This window comes from Akebia trifoliata, chromosome 12 (assembly GCF_017979445.1).
Source record: "Akebia trifoliata isolate Shusen 1 chromosome 12, ASM1797944v1, whole genome shotgun sequence".
Taxonomy (NCBI): Eukaryota; Viridiplantae; Streptophyta; class Magnoliopsida; order Ranunculales; family Lardizabalaceae; genus Akebia; species Akebia trifoliata.
This window is the reverse complement of record NC_141386.1, coordinates 19,474,999-19,493,282: the sequence shown is the minus strand read 5'-3', so window position 1 is coordinate 19,493,282 and position 18,284 is coordinate 19,474,999. Positions and strand designations below refer to the sequence as shown.

General features: G+C 34.2%; 1 long non-coding RNA gene across 1 annotated transcript; it reads left to right on the top strand.

Moving 5' to 3' along the window:
* Nucleotides 1–269: 269 nt before the first annotated feature.
* Nucleotides 270–7,861, top strand: LOC147389028 (uncharacterized). The gene is made up of 3 exons (XR_015170860.1): nt 270–816; nt 7,375–7,428; nt 7,593–7,861. It is a non-coding gene; the product is annotated as an uncharacterized LOC147389028 (long non-coding RNA).
* The last annotated feature ends 10,423 nt before the right edge of the window (nt 7,862–18,284 follow it).

The window sequence follows — 18,284 nt, the reverse complement described above, 5'->3', positions numbered from 1 at the left end:
CACCAAAATCAGTGAGTCAACTCATACGTCCATTTCATCAAAAAATCCGATTTTGAAATTCCTATGTACACCAAAAATCAGTGAATTGGCTCACGTATCAATTTTATCAAAAATCGATTTTAGTTTCCTATGCACACATACAAGTCAATGAGTTAACTCAATGTCTATTTTGTTAATAAATCAACTTTGAAATTCCAATGTACATGGAAATCAATGAGCCAATCCACGTGCTTATTATTAAAAAGAAAATCGATTTCGAACCCATATGTAAGGGTGTCAATGGATAGCCGAAATCCGAATTCGAATTCGAATTCGAATTCGAAAAATCGGATATTATCCGAAATTTTCGGATATCGGATTCGGATTCGGATGCCATTTTTACATTCGAATGAGTTTCGGATACGAATTCGGATATTGCGATATCCGATTCGATAATATCCGCTCCGAAAATAATACATATATTATGTATTTCTGTTGTACAACAAAACATTATATATGCAAATATATGGTGTTAAATATTCGTGTCATACAACAAAACCTATTTTCAAATCTTTATCTTCTCAAACGAACCCACCTTCAACCCAAATAACAGAGGACGTTAACAGTGGGTTTCTGTTTCGATCGAACTTCGTGACTACGGTTTTCTCCGGCCGGCGAGCCTCAGGCATTCTCTCTCTCTCTCTCTCTCTCTCTCTCTCTCTCTCTCTCTCTCTCCCTCCGATCTAATCAATCGAAGTGATTTTTTGAAGGAAATATATGGGTTTCACTTCAAATATGCGAACTCCGACATGTCTAATCCGGCCGACGAGCATCCAGGTATATATATTCTCTCTCTCTCTCTCTCTCTCTCTCTATGATCTGAACCCGCCGGAGTTTTCAGATGAAATCTATGGATTTCGACTGTGCAAACTCCGATCGGATCGGATCGGATATTATCGGATATCCGATATAGTTTTCGAATTCGAATTCGAATGTTTGTTAGGGATATCCGATCGGATTCGAATTCGAATTCGGATAGTATTTTTTTTTTCGGATTCGAATTCGGATATAACAGTATCCGATCGGATAGCTATCCGTTGACAGCCCTACCCATATGTGCACACAAATCAGTGAGCTAACTAGCATGGCAAGTTAATAAAAAATGTCAATCCTAAACTTCTAATGCACACAAGTCAGCGAGTTAACTCGATACCCATTATTAAAAAAAAAGAAAATCGATTTTAAACCCATATGTGCACACGAACTCATTGATTCAACTAACACCCATTTTATATAAAAAATGATTTTAAGCTTCTATCGCACACAAATTAGCGAGTTGACCCACGGGTAAAAAAAATGATTCGAGAATAAGTATCTTAAAATTTATTGGTAACATCAAGAATCTCAAAAACAAAACAAGGAAAAACATAAAAATGCAAAATAAATTTTTTTCACTTATCCAAGAACAAAAATTGGCGATGGGCCCATGACAGTAAAAAAAAACAAGAACCATAAAGATAGAAGAATAGAGGGAAGAAGGAAGAAACTACGTTAAAGACGAGACAAAAATAAACAAATATACAAACCTAAAACAAAATAACACGACGAAAATAAACTTACCTTTAAGACAATACGGTTGTTCTGAAATGGATCCTTCAGACTTAACTCGATAGCAGCGGATGAGGATGGCAGGACTGCTACTATAGGGGTTGTAACAGGGAGGGCGTTGGTGCAGCTGTTACTGTGAGGGGAACGACAACAACGTGACTGCTGTAGATATTGTAATGGTGAGGGCGTTGGTGCAGCAACAACAGTGGAGGGGACTTCTGGTGGGGACTTATGAAGAAGAGATGGGCTGGTTTAATGGAGGAGAAGAGAGGGGAGCAAGGGTGCTATAATCAATGGTTGATCGTGTTGCTGCAGGTTGAAGATGAAAAGGAATGGATTGTGAGAGTTCGGCTGAGAGAGAAGTGAGAATAGGGGCTGCTGTATATGGTTGAAGAGGGTGTGGTGATGACTGCTGTCTGAGAGAGTTAGAAGGATGAGAAGAGGGCGATGTGCAGTGGACGTTTGGGAGAGGAGGTGGAGCTGTTTTCTTTTAGTGAGTTGGAAAGAGGGAGGAGGCTAAAGAGAGGAAGTGAGAGAGAAAGGAAGGCTGGGCAGGGAGGACGTTGCAGCAAAGTTGCAATGGAGTGGGGTTTCGTATCTTGACTCAAGAAGACACAAGTGGGGGCTGTCTCCTTTTTCTTTTCGTACTCTTTTTCTTTCCTTTTCTCTTGTTCTTCTTCTTCTTTTCTTTTTTTTCTTTCTTTCTTTTGTTTTTTCTTTTGTTATTGTCCAAGAGAAGGAGAATGTGAGAAAGAGTGGAGGAGAGGGAGCTGAGGACGTTTGGGGCTGAAGATTAATGGAGGCTACCAATGGACTGGTCCTAATGGCTGAGGGTGCTGTTAATGGAGGTTGTTAATGGGCTGGTCTTAGTGGCTAAGAAGGGGCTGTTGTAAGAGAGGTGTTGTAGCGGAGAGATGAGAACAAGAGGGGGTGTTAATGGTGGTGGTATTGAAGAGAGAATGAAGGAGACTAGAGAGAGAGGTCACGGAGGAGGAGACATTGAAGAAGAAGAGCAACCCACGTGAGAGAGAGATCCCCCTATGAGAGAAAGCTCTCTCTTTTATAGCAATCTCTTGCTATTTTTTATTCTATATCTTTCTCTCTTTTATTTATTTCTTTCTCTTTTTGTTTGTTCTACTTTATTTGTTTCTTTTATTTTTTTATTTTTTTATTCTTTCTTTTATTTGCTTATTCTTTGATCGAACCAAAGAGCGAATAACTTTCTTTTAAAGTTTAGAAAGAATGGGATCATGATCCCATGCTTCACAACACGTGGCACATTGGTAGATTAAATTTCGATTTTTAATTTTGGTTGATGGTTTGGGTTAATTTTTAATTTTGATTTGATTTTAATTTGATAGATTAATTGTGTTTCACTTTTCGATCTTGATTGGTTGATTAAATTAAGATTTTAATTCGATTGGTTAATTATGTTTTGATTTGGATATTGATTGGTCGATTGAGTTTAATTTAAGCTTGAATTTTGATTTTTTAATTTGTTGATCGGCTTTAGTTGGGTTTCGATAGAATTTTAATTCGGATTGGTTAATTGATCTTTAATTTGATTTTAAAATTTATTTTTGATTTAATTTTGAATTTCAAATTGATCTTGAATTTTAAGTTGTCGATTAAATTCTAATTTTAGTTTAATGGTTGTTTTCAATTTTTAATTTTTTTTATTTGATTGTAAATTTTGATTATTCGAGGTTTTTATTGAAGTCTTTTTAATTCTTTAATTATGTTTTTCTAAGCGTCGAGGTTTCTAAGAGTCGGACACTGAGGGGCATTACGGTCATTTTGCGACTTTTCATAAATTTCTTCGATTTCGTCGATTTGGGTCCCGTTAGACTGAAAATCATGTTTTGAATGTAACGGAGGTACTTTGGAGATTTTTCAAAGGTCCGAAATTCATGAGGGGTATTTTCGTCATTTTATCAATTTTTGTCTATTTTGGCATGAAGTTTCTTTCAGTCGTAACGTGATTATTTCTAAGTCTCGAGGTCATGTTTTCCTAGCATAGCGAGGTCTTTAACTTATCCAAATGTGTAGCGAACCTAAGCGTACATGCTTGCTAAGTTGCGTGTATGGTGTAGCGATCCTAAGCGTGTATAATTCTATGTTGCGTGGCAAGGAGAAATAATAGAATAAAATCAGAAAACAGAGGGAATTAGAATGATGCTTCTCTCAAACTTTCGAGTTTTTTTGCGCTCATCATTAGGAATTCACAACAAGCGGGTGACGGATCGCCAAGTCAGGCGGATACAAAAATGGGGTGTCTACACATGTACTATGAGAAATACTCATCGTTCTAAATGGATTAAAGCTATCAGTTGCCAACCCAAGTCTAACATTGCGACTGTCTAAAGAGAATGATCGATGTTTAACGTCAAAATCTTTCCAGGCAAGAGAGTCAGCTAGATGCCTCAAAGACCCATCTTTGGTTCGATTCTCATCATGCCATCTCATGAATGATGCGGTCTTCGATGACATGAATAACCTTTGAAGCCTTGGAACCAATGGAAAATAACGCAATATTTTAGCAGGAATCTTTTTTTCTTTCGTCCTTGGAGAAATATTTTCATAATTCTCTTTATGTTCAACTTGCTGCCATCTCGAAGTACCGCACACCTTGCATAATTGGTCATTGGCTGTGTCCTTCCAATATAACATACAATCATTGGGGCACGCATCAATTTTATTTTAATTAAGTCCCAAGTCCCTTATGATCTTCTTCGCATCATAAAAAGACTTTGGCAACAACTCTCCCTCGGGTAATGCCTCCATCCGGACAAATACTTTATGTGATATAGTCGAACAATGAAAGAGAGCTTTGTGAACTTGGTACATCCGGGATACAACTCTCTATCTGCATCTTGAAGTAATCTGAAGAAGTTTTCTGCTTCTGCATCGCACCCTTGTGCAGGTTCACTTGCTCCATCAGGTACATCATTGTCCACACTCGACATATCAAAAGCAAAAGCATCGTGCATCATTCCATTCATATCAACACCACCTAGAGTATCATCACATGGAAGTGTGGGTGTGGGTGTGGGTGTGGATGTGGAAGAAGTTTCCCCGTGATATTTCCATAGTGTGTAATGCTCCATAATTCCATTAATGATGAGATGCTCCTGGACAACATCCCGTTTCAAGAGCTTAACGTTGACACATTTCCTACATGCACATGGGATGAGGCCGGTTGATGTATTGGCAAATGCGAAGTCAAGGAATTTATCAACACCATTTATATATTCGTTACTCACCCTACATTAGAAAATAATGTAGAAGTTTTAAATACAAATCCCATTAAGTTATAAACATTTACAATGGACCATAAGTAGTTGAGTCTACCTCTACTTTTTCATCCAACTCTTATCCATCACTTCCTTCAACACCTAAATTCAAAAATTACTGTAAAAAATAATACTATAAAAACTGTAACAAATGTGAGGTTTTCTTTACAGTCTATTTGGATTGAGAGAAGATAAGAGAAGAGAAGAGAAAATATGCAATTTTCTCTTCATTTTACCTGTTTGGATAGTTAAGTAGGAAGATAAGAGAAGAAAAATATAGGGAAGAGAAGAACAAAAATGTCAAATTTGGTTATCTCCAAAAGTGGAGATACGAGGAGGGAAGATAAGGAATGAAGTTTTACATTCCAAGTTTTTCCTCATTATTTTTAAAATTTCCAAAATTAAGTAATATTGACAGGCCAGCTATTACTACTTACACCTCAAGTAAACAAACATCCGATAGGCCATTGGACAGTCCATTCGACATGCCAATGGTTAGGCCATCCAACAAGACATTGGGCAGGCCATCCGACAAGCCATTGGGCATGCCATCCGAGAGGCCATTAGGTAGGCCACCCAAGATGCCATCCGACAGGCCATTGGATAGGCCATCCGACAGGCCATTGGGTTAACCTATCCAATCCATAAATCTTTTCATGGTTAGTTTTATTTCGCTAACCCAAGACATACGCCATAGAAACCTAAGTAATAGGTAATAATAATCATAAAATATGTATATTTGACACAATTCAATATTTTGTTATATTTTAAGATACACATATGTCACTATTGTGCTATACAGAGCTTTGAAAAATCCTATTGACGGAGCAACAGGAGGGAGTGACGTGCGTATCACCTTTTCCCAAAGATACGAGGGTGGAGCCACCAGTCCAAATATTATAAGGGGTTAAGAAAATAAATAATTTTCAAATTTATTTTCTAAACAACCATATAAGGTTAATAATCCTTCAAACGAAATCCAAGGCAAATTTGATCCCAATGAGAACAAAGGTATGAGGAGGGAAATAAAAATAATAAGCAAATGTCATACCTAGTTTGCGATGAATCAATCTTCAATGGAATGCCACTGTGACTCCAACCCCTGCAATTACATGATGCAACCTCTATTAATGAAAACCATAGGTATTGGAGAAGTGCAAAAAAGAAACACTATTGTGGTTTATTTATGTCATTAACATTGGTTCATCTCAATTTGCATATTTGGAACTAATTTTTCAATTTGCAAATTGAATCTCAATTTACATATTTGGAACCAATTTTTCAATCTTGAATACTTCTTAGTTTCCTTTATGGGAATACATTAGTGTGTATTCAAATTAGTTAATAAAATATTAAACATCTTTCTAATCCTTAACCCCAATTTCCTAGCATCTTTATCTTAAGTGATCCTTATTTCTTTCTAATATTTTCATAGAGTTGTTTCTCTTGGGATTTCATGCTGAAACTACATATATAGGTGAAGGTTCTAGTTAAAAGATAGTGATTGTAAACATCGAGTAACATATAATACAAAGGAACCATAATGAGACCCTAATACTGATGAAAACATTTACCTCTACAGATTCATTCCGAAATTAGTTTTCTATTTTTTATCGGTATTCCATTCCAATATTAGTTAAATTATCAATTCTTGCTGAATCATCCTAAATAAGTGAACTCAATAACGGACATATTCACTTCATTCTCCATGGTCCATACTATTTGGAAACCAAGATATCTAATCTCCTGATTACTTGATAGGCTCGGTTAACTAATTCTGTTCAGCCAAGACCTGATTGGGTTTCTTATTGATCTTGTCTGCCAAGATCTCATCTTCTTGGGCAAGTGGAGATCGTCAACAAAGTGAACTTTGTTTGTTGTCTTCTTATTTTTGTGGTTTCCTTGATCTATGCTTTGTGCTTTACACCAACCTTTAGCCCATTAGAAACAGTATGTTCCATTCGATATCTTGGTTAAATTATCCTTGTTAACTCTTTGGTTGTTAATCCTCAACTCATTATCTTTTCCAACCGATACCGACAGTAACCTGTGATTTTTTTTATTTTTTTTCTGTAACATCCACCATTGTATAGAAGTTTTCTTTTATAAATTACTGAATATGGATGAAAATTAAGTTCAACCCTACAAAAGAAACTTACTGAATGTGGAAGGATTATCAAATTTTCTGATATTAAGCTTTCGGGAGGACAAATTTCAGATTTTTTTAGGCTTGCTTTGGAATGGTTTCTCTCTACTCTCTAGCTCAACGGGGTATCTTATGTTTTATTGATTACTTGCTAATTACATTATGTAACATGTGCCCCCCCCGCCCCCCGCCCCCCACCCCCCGCCCCCTCAATAGTCCACACACACGCACGCACACCCCACCACCACCACAAAAATAAAATAAACAAATTCATGTTTTAGCCAAAACACTATATAGAATCATTTATTGACTCCAGCCACTAACACCACCAGTGTAATTCTGTTGCAGGCCTTCTTGCTGATCTTTTTTTCTAAACTAGGGGACAAGACCTTTTTCATTGCGGTAAGGATGCGCCTATTTGTAGTTGAATTGCAAAACACAATCAACCCATTTCCTCTAATAGTTTTTGCACTGGTATCCATATGTGGGCATCTTAGTTTGCTATAAATTCATGAATAGATTATTGCTAATCCCTACTCATTTTAGTTTTTTTATGCCTTGAATAGGCACTTTTAGCAGCTAGGAATTCTGGAGCCATTGTTTTCATTGGTACTTTTGGCGCACTTGCGTAAGTTATATGTTTTGCGTATTAAATGGATTGAATTTTCATTGGCACAAAGCTTCTATGTATTGCTCATTCACTGTTACAAAATCTCTTAAAGTATCTTTACTATGGATTCTATACAGAACTGGATTGATAACAGTTTTCATACACGTGGCAAATGATGTAAGATGGAGCAATCAAACATTTGAAGATTCAACCAATTATTATTTGCCACATGTCAAAAGAAAATGAAGATTCTGTCTAATCCAAATGATTCTAAAAAATGACACATCACCAAAATATATGGCACAAAATAAGATCTTAACAAGTTGGGAAACCTGAGGTGACAGACCAGAGACTACCTTTCTGCCTAATATTCATTCCCCCCACCCAAAAAAAAAAACTTATTTTCTAACCTTAAATGTTTGTCAAGTAATTTAGACTAACCGTTGAAAAGACTAACTAATTAATGTCACAAGTGGACTCCCTTGAAAAAGTTTACCATAATATAGTATACCAATATATTTTAAAGTGCAAAAGCACAATTGGAACAATAGTCAAGTAGTCCCATGTCTCAATTCCATTATAATTTGGAAATGTAATCTTGAGCTACCCATTGTTCACCAAGTAAACCACCGAATGGAATTTTGGTAATCCCAGCAAATTTATGCTAATAATACAACCATGGCATACTTTCATGCACTTTCTGGCTAAATAAAATCAATACCAACAAAAAAGTAAAGGTCCCTTCGCTCCTTGACATGATCAAGCATATTTTTTAACAAGAACAAAACAAAACCAGCTCACAATAAACAAAGCTAACATCACCTATGAATTCAATGCCTAATGAAAACCCCAATAATTTAATTAGTGAAGAATCACATAATAACAGAAACCTACCCTTCTTTCCATCCAAAGAGACTCAATCCTTACCCAACTAATATCATCAACTAAAACCCTTATCACAATAACTTTCATGCCCCCTTCCCTCTTCAATAAAAAATATATTCAAACACACTCTAGTATTTCCCTCTAATCTCCATAGTTGTGGCTTTAAATTACGATGGATCCCACCAACATTAAACTGTTAGACTTGAAGATATGCACAACATACATCAAGATGTAGTAAAGGAGGAGTTTAAGGCAGCAAGCTACATAAATTTTAGCCAAAACTTGGTCACCTTATCATTTTTCATTGTATTATGTTCTTAACTCCAAGGTATTTTCTTAATTGTTGGATTGGGACCCTCAGGTCCCATACTCCCATATATATTCGTATCATATATTTCAAGAATTACAAGTCATACCCTCACTCCTTGTCTCCATGTTTGTAATTTGGCAACATATCTATGGGATCTTCCAAAATAAACATTTGCTAACTCTCCTTCCCAAGGAATTCCCTCCGAAAGAATTCCTTTTCAATCCAAATGCAGGTTGCCTCCATAAAAAAGTTGACTATTATGATTAAACAATCTACCCTAAGACCTCAGTCTAGTTCTATTGACCATTGACAATGTCACCAACAATACACCTAGATACCATAAGGCCCTTCATTCCACAATAGTTCAATATTGCTTGAGAGGATTGGACAACCCTTGAAAGTTCAACCCATCAACCAGTTAACATGTGTAAAACAATTCAATAAAGTTCAAACATCAACCATTTTAAATGCCAAAATTGGTCAGTCCATGAGATTGTGCACATTTTTATGCTCTAAGAAGTTGGCCAGCATGGTTTAAAATATCATATTGATTCGGTGCTTTGGTTTTATCAAAAATCGAAACATTTGACACATACGATACCTTAAATTAATGTTTTAAAAAAAGTCTATCATAAATATTTACCAAACCAAAGGGGTTTTATCTATATATCCCAGTCTTTCCATTAAAGACCAAGGTCAAGGCCATGTCATCCGTTGACAAAATGTTCAGAATTTCATTTTCTCAGAAAAAAAAATAAAAAAAATCGAAGAGGAAGAGCTTACCTCAAACAGCCAACCAAATGAGCTACCTTGGAACCCAAAAATCCAAAGATATCTGAGTTTAACAAATCACAATATACAAATTCAAATAATTAACAACAAAAAAAAGAGACCTAGGTTTAACAAATCACAATTAACAAAAGAAACTCAAATAAAAAATCGATGGAACTCTAGGGTTTGAGATTTGAGTCGTATTGGGTGGTTGAATCCATGGATGAACAAAAATCAAATAGAAATGGATCGGTTGCAGAGTATCAATTGTAAAAAATAAAATATCGAAACATGAGAGAGAGAGAGAGAGATCTTACCGGATGTTCCAATCGAGCTTTTCGAAGTGTTTTCACAAGCACCAACAGACGGCAATGAAAATGAGAGAGAGAGAGTGACAGAGACGAAGTAACGAGGGAGAGAATGAGAGGGAATGGGAAAATTACTTTTCGCGCCCTCTTCTTTCCTTCTCGAATTGATTTTTATGTCCGCGCGCAAAGTTATGGAACATTTACAGACGGAACTATTTTTCCGTTGTATATGAATGACCTTTCAACGGTGGAAGAAAGTATCCGCTACAACAAACTCATCATACTGCAACGCAACTACTTATCCGCTGTTATAACCGCTACTATATTTGTTTACCAAAAATTGATAGCTACGGAAAATACCATCTGCTGTTATATTCAATTTAAAAAACTAAAAAAAATGAATTTTATATATAAAAAAATTGTATTATATCGCTGCGGATAACATATTTCGCTGTTATAGTCAATTTAAAAAAAATATATTAACGTTTTTTATATATTCTATAGCTGCGGCAAATATTATCCGCTGTTATATTCAATTTTAAAAAAATATTGAATACTCTATCGTTGTGGCAAATATATACCGCTGTTATATTCAATTTTAAAAAAATGTTTAAAAAAAAATTATACTCTATCGCTACGAAAAGTATTATCCGCTGTTATATTCAATTTTAAAAAAATATATATTAACGGAAAGAACTCACAAAATTGAATTTTTTATATATTTTTTTTAAAATGTACTTTATAGCGGAGGAAGCTATAATCCGCTGCTACATTCATTTAAAAAAACTTAGCCGTGGGCGAGCCGTATGGCAAAACAATGATTTTGTAGTAGCGGATATATTTTTCCGCTGCTATATAGACTGAATTGGGGGTAAAGGGGCCCTATAGCAGCGGATATAAGTATCTACTGCAATAAATTCTATTTATAGTGACGGATAATAGTATCTGCTCCAATAAATATATATATAGAGGCGGATAAAATTATCTGCTGTTATAAACAGTCGCTGTAGATCAAAAATGTTGTAGTGATGGTTTATTTGATTTCGATTTATTATTTTATGTGTTTGAAAGGATTTTCCTAAGCGTAATGTAGACTCTAGGGATGTTTTGAGGTTAGGGGTATTTTAGTAATTTGGTTATTTTTTAGTGCTTTTTATCTTGAAGCTTCTTTTTGTCTGAAAATGATGATTTCTATATTTTTGGAGTTATATTTTTCTAGTATAGCGTGGTTTCTACAGTTTTGTTAGTTTGAGATACCTTATCCGGATTTCTGAAACATATTTAGCAATAAAATATAGCATTGGAATAATCATCCATCATTGGGAACTGTTGTAATCAAGTTGACGAGTTGATTAATCAGGCAAATGCAAAAATGGGGTGTCTACAGTCCTCTTCTGATAGAAACCTAGAAATAATACTACTTAGAGAGAATAAGATTTTGTTCTTGAGAGAATCTGATTTTTTGTTATCTCTATTCCCCTCTATTCACGTCCCACATCTTCTCTATTTATAGAGAAAATAAGGAGTCAAACTTATTAGGACTCTAACTCCAAAAATGAGTCCTAATACATGAATAATAATAGTTTGGGTCCACATGGACGCCCCAAAAATAACTAACAAACAATGGACCTTTTTTCAGAAGCTTTGATAGTATGATATTTCTCTTATTGTTTGAAGATGATTTTTTTATTAATTTCTTTCTATAACAGTTTTAGTTGTCGTAAGTCTTATTAATGGCACTTCTTATGGATTTTTCAAAAGTGAAAGAGGTTTAGACGAGGAAACCATCTTTCTCCATATTTATTTACGATTATTATGAAAGCTTTTTCTTGCATCCTTAATCAGTATATTTCTTCAAATCATTTGAGTATCCCTAGAATTATGGGTAACTCAGGAGTATCTCATTTGATTTTTGCTAATGATATTCTAATTTTTTCAAATAATAATGAGACGTCATTAACGTCTATTCGGGATGTTTTGAATCTTTTTTACAATGCTTCCGGTCTTCAAGTTAATGAAGCAAAGAGTCAAGTTCTTTTTTTAGTGAATCATGCAAAAATCAGAATCTTATCCTTGCTATTCTTGAATTTTCAAAAAGAACTCTTCCTATCAAATATTTGGGTCTTCCATTATTCTCCTCAAGATTATCTCATACATTTTGTTAACCTTTGATTGATAGAGTCTCTAAAACAGTTGAGGGGTAGAGAGCAAACCTTTTGTCATATGTGGGAAAACTTGAATTAATTAAATATGTTTTATTTAGTTTTTAAGTCTATTGGTCTGCGTTGTTCAATATTCCGGTGAGTGTTTTGAAAATGATTGAGAATATTCTTAATATTGTTTTGTGGAGTGGTTCTTCCATTGTACATTCTATTCATCCTATTAGTTGGGCTAGAGTTTGCAAAACATATGAAAAAGGAGGACTTGCCATTCGATGTCTAAGGGATATAAACAAAATTGGTATGGCTAAATTGTACTGGAGATTGGTGGAAAATAAATCATTTTGGGAGGAGTGGATGGGGAAGAGATATTTGGGGGATGCAGATATTTGGGGGATGTCAACCTCCAAATAATGCTTCTTGGGCATGGAGGGGCATCTTAAGGGAGAGAGAATTTGTTAGAAAGCATGTTCGATTTTTAGTTGGAGATAGGGAAGGCACTATATATGGAAAGATCCTTAGTTATAAGAAAGGAGTATTATTTCTAGATTTGGCAATCGAGTTATTAATCAATTCGATAGTCATAAGGAATTCGAGATTTTATTGTGGATAGAAGGTGGGTGTTTCCAAGACCATATAATGATCGCATGCAATCAACTATTGATCTTATTTTATCCAAACCAATCCCTAAGATGTTGATAAGGGATAGAATAATTTGGAGCTTAACATCGAATGACCAATTTTCTTCGAAATCAGCTCATGAAGCGTTATGTGAAAGGCAAGAGTCAGTGGGATGGAAAAAAATTATATGGAGTAATTGTATTCCAAGATAATCTTTTATTTTGTGACTAGCGGTTCAGAAGAAGTTGTCTATAGTAGAAAATCTGAATAAGAGATGATTCAAATGGGTTTCACGATGTTCTTGGTGTTATAACCATCAAGAGACAAATGACTATTTGTTCTTTCAATGCACATATACCCGATGGATCTGGACTCATTGTTTGAATAAGTTTGGAATTTTAAGAACAGGAATGGGATCAATAGAAGATGAAGTGTAGGTGATCAAGAGTGTGCGATTTCAGTGAAAACAGATAATGCAAATGCTTCATTTATCCTTTTGTGTAGTGGTTTACTATTGTTGGAAGGAAAGGAATCAAAGAGTTTTTGTAGACCTTATAGCTCCAAAGGAAGTTGTATTGAATCAGGTTGGAGAGGCAATAAAGAATCGATTTGATGGTATATCCATTGAAGACGGATCTATGCAAATAAATGTTCAGATTTTAAACAATTGGGGTTGCTGCTATTCAATTGTTAACCTAGCCATTAAACACATAATTTGGGCAACTCCGGAGGAGAATGTGGTGAAGATCAATACAAATGGAGTGCGATCAATGCAGAGGTCAGGATTTGAGTTCATTGGCAGAAATAACGGTGGTACAATACTCTTTGCAGGTTGGAATAGCATTTCTGCAGATGACATTATTTAGATAGAGCTTCAAGCAATTTTAGAGGCAATTAGATATGCAAGATCGAGGGGCTTGAATCGAATTTTGATTTCTTCAGATTCATTATATTCAATCAAATGCTTAAAGAACGAAATCATTCCATCATGGAAATATGGTGAAACGCTAGTGGAGATTGCAGAACAGAACCATTTCTTTGAGGAATGTTGTTTTGAATTTCTTTGGAGAGAAACAAGCCGGGTAGCGGATTATTTAGCGAAAATGGGATCTTATTCTGATGATTTTTTCATTCTTGAAGATATATGCAATGTTCCTCAAGAACTTTTGAGAATTGTTGAGGAAGATTTAACTTTTATCTACACTTGTTAGTAATGTTTCAAGGGTGGGGTCCCTTTAACCCTAGCTTATCAATATAAAAAAAAAAAAAAAAAAAAAAAAAAATGTCTTATTACAGCTAAGGTGAATATCCTTTTTTTTTTTTTCTGTTTTGATTTGCAATTCCAGTGAAAATTCTTGACCTGGTGAACATGGTTGAATTAATTAGAGAAAATGTTGTTGCCATTGTATTTGTTAGTAGCTGTCGTCCTTGGAGTTCACGACAAGGCATCCGAAATAAGCAATTAACACAATAGGCACACATGTTTTTTTTTTCTTTCTCTTTTTGGCTATGTAAGGGAGTGGGGTTAAAAGAAGAAGAATATTGTACTGAGCTTCTTCTGGCATATTCCATGTATTATATAATTGATTTCTTCCTATAATTTCATTGATTTCTGCCTATAATAGTAAAATACAACATGTTAACCCGAGACTTATCTAATTGCTTAAAACAAAAGGAAACTACATGCTATTTTTGTTTCTAAGAGAAAGAGAGGCTAATGACATAGTTTTTTTATTCTCAATCTTTAACTATGATTCATCGACTGATGATGACACATTAATCTCTTAACTTGAGCCTTCGTTCAACACTACACCCATAGAAGTTGGATGTGAGATATTAGACTCTGCTATAGTTATGATGTTCTTGCACTTTTGCAGTACAAGTATAAGACCTTCCATTAGAGATTGGAACTCTGTTTAGAAATGTAAGACTGGAACTCTATCATGTTATTCGTAGTATTCTCTAATAAGTTTCCGCCAACAAAGAACGTGGATGGTGATCATGGTGTTGTCTCTCACCCATTTAAATCCCCTCACTCCTCCAGGGGTATTGGAACCAGTCCGTGATTAAATTCAACTTCCTCCAAAGAATAATTTTTTTGCTTCACTTCATCAAAGACCACAACATTTCTAGCTAACTAAATTTACCGAATGATCAACCATGATAGAATCACTTGAAATATGCGACCTTCTGAAAATCTCCAAAGGCAACTCCTTTTTGGGATTATATGTTTAATTACTGTAAACCATCCCAACATATCCTCAAGAAATGGTAAAATAATTGTTGGAGTGAATCATAAACTTCTTGTAAAGGAACACTTGATAAAGAGATGTTGCAAGGTTTCTTCCTCATCTTGGCATTGAATGTATCTAGATGCTAACTGGTTATTCCTTTTTTCCCCCATACTCCTCATTAATAGGCAGGGGCCATGAAGCTTTTTCTATCCTATTGCTTTCATTTTTGTTGGTAGCTTTGAATACCATTTCTGATGCCATCCTTCTAGGTCCTACCCAAATTCCGCATCAAAAGCCAAGTAGATTTATAAAGAAAATAATAGACTAGATCAAAAATAGGATTAAGTATAATACTCAATTATGATAATCTTAAATAACAATAGAACTTCAAATAATCTAAAAAATGTTCAAATAGAATTTATCAAAAATAAATAGTGGATCTTACATGTATATTTTGATCCCTTTTTCACTCATAAACATGCTCAATGACTTATAATTGTTGTCATTTGTTGTAATATTCATAATAATTTTTTTTATTAATGTAATTGATATTTTGATTTACGTATATTTCAGAGTTATGCCCCTAAAAAATTGAGTTGAGATTTAGGCTTTTGACCCATCTTTTGGTCACATTGTTCTATATAATCTTTTTTTGGCTCAAGTCAAACACCAGGGTTTTAATAATTTTCGAGATAAAGATGACCTGCCTGAATCATCTTGTATTGTTGGAGACCGAGACGAAATGCTAAAATCGAGATTTACTTTTGTCTTCATCTGAGTCTCTTTTTAGTTCTCACTATCCTGAACGAGACAAGATATGAAATGGGAATTTAAAATCATTTAAGGAATTATTGGACCCGCTTAAACTCTAAACCTTAGACTTAACTATCTTTAGAACCATTAATCTCTCTTCTCTAAGGTTCACACCTAACCCTCAGTCCATTCCTTTTTGTTTAAGAAAGGTAGCATTCTCATTAGAGCTGTGCAATTGTTATATTTCAGAAAGAATAAACCTAGGTAAAGCCTTGATTTGTTGTTAAGAAATTTTTTTTGTAAGCTTTGATAACTCAATGGCGTGACACCATTTGTAACTATCCTACAGTTTTCTATTGTCCTGATAAGGAACATTCTCTAGGGATCTATTTTCAAATGTTTGATTAATTTAAAAATATAACACCTATTTCACCATTAATCTTCTTATACCACCATCATTATCGTTATCTTTGATACTGTTGTCACCATCAGATTTCTATGGAACTCACATGACAATCACCACCATTATAGAATCTCTGCTACCACAAGATCAACAATAGAAAGAATTCTTTAAAACAAAATAAAATTGTATTGATAGTCTTATTGACCATAAATATTACATCTTTCACGTTGAAATAGATTTTTAGATTATATAATTTGACACCATTTCGTATTACTTAATTGAAAATCGTAAAACTTATAAAAGTAGTAATTTAAAAGCAATGATAAAGATTTTAATGTTTCTAAATTTCTATTATCCAACAATATTGAATGATGGTCTTCTAAAATAAATTTGAACTCAAAATATTCTAACATCGTTAAAAAATAATTTATCAGAGAAGTCAAATCATATACTCTCGGAAGTGGGCTAAAATCCACCTCCTACACCTCACAGATCTCACATTAAATGCTCGAGCAAAATAATAATTTTTGATGGGTACATGTTACGATGCATTAAATAAACCTTCAATATTTATTTTCCTACCGAAAATGCACTAAAAGAAATTAAATACACCTTCAAAATTTAATATCCTATCTAAAATGCACTAAAAAAAATATAATTAAATACACCTTCAAAATTTATTTTCTTACCTAAAATGCACACTAAATAATAATTATACTAAAATTACTTTGAAAGGTTCATTTCTATGTGTATTTAATGCATCTTAAAATGTGCCCGGAGGGCACATGTTAACAAAGCTCGTTTTTTATATTTGTGGCAAGATTTGTTGTATGTGAGGCCGATTTTAACCGTCCACCTTAGGTGTATACAATATCTTTTTACCAAAAATAAAAATTGTAATTGAAAATATATTTTTTGAAGGGGAAATTATTAAAAGAGGGTTAAATATTTTAATATTTACAAAAAAGAATCTACTTTTTCAAAATTTACAAAAAATGAATTAAGTGGCTGGACGGTCCAGCGTTTTAGCAACTTGTTGGATTGTCCAGTGTTTTAAATGGGGTGTTAAAACAAGCTATTAAAACTCAGGACAATCCAACAAGTTAAGCATTCAGAAGGAATTTGAGGTAAAGCAATGTATTTAACACATTAAAATGTTGGACAGTCCAACAAGTTACCAGAACGCTGGACTGTCCAGCAACTTAATTCATTTTTGGTAATTTTTGAAAATTGATTTGTTTTCTGTAAATGTTAAAATATTTAACCCTTTAAAAAAATATATATTTTTCTCTATTTTCATACTAAAAAATAGTTATTTTTCATGTTCTTTGAACATGCTCAATCGCTTTTACTTGTTTTTATACTCGTCATATTTTTTTTTAATTAGTAAAATAATAGTCATTTTGACATATAATGTTAAAGTTATGTCTATTTAAAATTAGGAAATGTCGAAGTAACATTGAAAATGACATCCTTTCAAGCATTGCTGATTTGGATATATCTATAGAACCATAGATTTTTTCATTGAGATACGAGTGAGTAGCATCTATGGTTCTCTGGACACCAATGTTCCAAACGATGTCAATTTCAATGTTACTCCCGCATGTGTGCATTTAGCCTTTTAACCCATCTTCTTTCGGTCATGTCGTTATCTATAAGGAAAACGATAAAGTGACTGGTAGAACACTCCGTTAGACACTGAGCAGATGTGGTACTATGCACGAAGCCATAGATGTATTACATCGAGATACATGTGAAAAACATCTAAGATTTTGTAGATACCTCCATTTTAGATCAATGTCTAATGTAGCATCCTATGCCATCACTATAGTATGATTCTATATATATCACAATGTGAAAAAAGCCCAAATTTGATGGCCTTGAGTAGTCAAATTTCATAAAATTTGATGGACCAAGACGTCGAATTTTTCATTGTCAAATTTTTTTTTTTTTTTGTGACGGGCTGAATCTGTCAAATTAATTAAGGATGAGAGAAATTCGACAACTCTAAGCCGTCAAATCTGAGAACATCAAGAATTTCAATGGTTCTAGACCGTCAAAATTCGGTTTCTAAAATTTGTGGGCCTTGGCCCGTCAATTTTTTCTATAGAATTTTACAGTTTTCACGTAGTGTATGATCTTCTCCTCAAAATGGTTTTAAAATCTATTTCATGAGCAAGATGAGATGCCAACATCGGGATTTA